Source organism: Solanum stenotomum, unplaced genomic scaffold (genome assembly GCF_019186545.1).
Source record: "Solanum stenotomum isolate F172 unplaced genomic scaffold, ASM1918654v1 scaffold20517, whole genome shotgun sequence".
Taxonomy (NCBI): domain Eukaryota; kingdom Viridiplantae; phylum Streptophyta; class Magnoliopsida; order Solanales; family Solanaceae; genus Solanum; species Solanum stenotomum.
Window position 1 is genome coordinate 1 of NW_026026082.1, and position 2,570 is coordinate 2,570.

At 28.3% G+C, this 2,570-nt stretch overlaps 1 non-coding gene across 1 annotated transcript; it reads right to left on the bottom strand.

The window, feature by feature from the left end:
* Window positions 1–966: 966 nt before the first annotated feature.
* TRNAQ-CUG (transfer RNA glutamine (anticodon CUG)) lies at window positions 967–1,038 on the bottom strand. The gene has a single exon. It is a non-coding gene; the product is annotated as a tRNA-Gln (tRNA).
* Between the last annotated feature and the right edge of the window lie 1,532 nt (window positions 1,039–2,570).

The window sequence follows — 2,570 nt, forward strand, 5'->3', positions numbered from 1 at the left end:
CCCCACCCCATCCCAAAAGAAATAATTTTTCAATTTTTTCATTAAAATTTAAAATAAAAATTGTCATGAATTGGGCCAATTATGAATGAATGAAGCAACTTGAAAAATAAAAGAGGTTAAATTTCGATAGTCAAATTCTTATAATCAATGATAATGAAAAATCAAAATTATTTTGTGTTGGAAATTGTCTTAAGTTGCTTCAGTGGTGCATGTATGTTACTTTAATGGTGTTGAAGACGAGGTGACAAATAATGACAATGAAGATAAGCAGTAAAAGAAGTCGTAGTAAGCCAACTAATAAGAATTCTAACCAAATTTCATATAATTAATTTAGAGTCATACTTACCTTATAATAATCTTTTTTGTTTTTTTTTCTTTAAAATATTAATAATATGTGAAAATACTTTATAGTATTTCTAAAAATAAACTAATTGTGTAATTTTATTGTCCACAGCCTGTAAATACTAGTTAATTTCTATTATATATAAGATAGAGATTAACTACTATCCACTAACAATGGACAAGAATTATATATATAAATATATATGTCCAAAATTTTTTTGTAGATTCTTCAAAATATGTTTTGAGAAGTAAAGTAAAAAGATTAGAATAAAAAGAGTTAAATGCCAAATTAAAGGGACAACAACTTATGACAGAAGGAAAAAAGTTTGTATCTAGTACATAACTAGAAAAAGAAAATATTAAAAAAATTATGCGGGGCGGATCTATGTAGGGCGGGATGGGGTGTGTTGAAAATGAAAAGACTTGTTATGTGGGGCAAGGCGGATTAAAATTTTTGCGGGTTAAGCTCAACCCGCACCGCCCCATTACCATCCCTATCTATAGACAATTTTGAAGTAATTCAATACAAAATTTGAGTTGTTTTGGCTTCAATAATTATCAAAATACAAGTAAAAAAGCTTTGAACACTTCTGTAAAATCCCCAATTCACTAAAATATGTAGTAAAATTCCACCGAGATTTGAACTCGGGTTACTGGATTCAGGGTCCAATGTCCTGACCACTAGACCATGGAACCATTTGGTGCTCCACTATATATTATAAATTATTACACAAACTTTCCTATATATTTAGCAAAAATGAAAGAGAAGTAAAGGAACAAGAAAATGTATGAATTTTCATTGATTTCCAATTCTTAGTACAAGATCATTGTTTACTATAATACTATGATGAATGTCTAACTACTGTGATGAAGTCCAGCTTTACAAAAAGGAAAATATACAAAAAAAAAATCAATAAAATTCAGCATATAATATAATAGCTAATAAAAGACCATTAGACACTCTGTCTAGTGGGTATAAATTTACTATAGATCATCTATTTTACTAACTGTTGACATGTAATATATGAAGGTTATCTTGATCCAAACAATTAGTCATATATTAGTACGAAAATTATTATATGCATCATGTGATGTAATTTGCTAGATGATATAACTAATATATGCATCATGTCCAATAAAAATGGGTGAATTTGATTTTTAAAAAAGAAGAAGATTAAAGCTTATTGATGTATGCTAGCAAAGTGCTCGTTAACAATATATTCGAAAGTGTATGAGCATTATAAGTAATCTTAGTTTATAAAGCTCTAACACATTTGCTAAGATAGGATAGTTTTATTGGATATGCATCATATGTTCTTAGCTTAGATTCATGCATCATGTGTTCGATCATCATCGTTAGTTATAAAAATTAAGGCATCAAGATCCTTACATAAAAGCTGCCTGTGAGTTTCAAAAACGTGATCATTGGCTCATTCAAGACAATTTGAAATTGCTAGGCTATAATAACTTGTTTTGTCAAGTGTGTTGAAAATATGTTATTTGATCACTTTGTGTATCATTTTACTTGTATATATGTATTCCAATTGGACACCTGACAACAGTGTTTTAAAAGGCGGGGGCGTGAGGCGAGGCGTTTTACTTAGTATAGGACGAGGCGTAAGCCCTATGAATCTTTAAAATTTTAATTTACAATATAGTATAATAATAATAACACAAAATTATATATAAAAAATACCATCAGTTTGAAATAATTACAACATAATTAAGAAAACTCATAGAAAATAAAATTTCTAACATGATTATACAAGTATAAATAATCTAATATCTTAACTTTTTATAATAAAAGAATCTTTATTTCGAAAAAAATATTTTTATTATACTATATAATTTACACCCCCCACCCCCCTCTAAAAGAAAATAATCAATAAAACTTACTACTATTATAATAAAAACATCACTCCATCATGAATAAAAAGGGAAAATGCACATATACCGCTCTCAACTATACGCGAAATCCCAACGATACACCTTAACTATACATGAGACCTATTATCCCCTGAATTATTTTAAAGTGTAATAAACGCATCCTTTCGTGCTGAGGTGGCGCAGAGAGTGTGTTCACTCTCTTAGAGGCATGTGAGATACGGAAAAAGGTATTAAAATCTGATTAATATGGACACATGTTCATTTTTAATTGGACATTTTATAATTAATTAGTAGAGATAGTTAGTNTATTATAAATAATAATAATTAACAACTTAAAATAT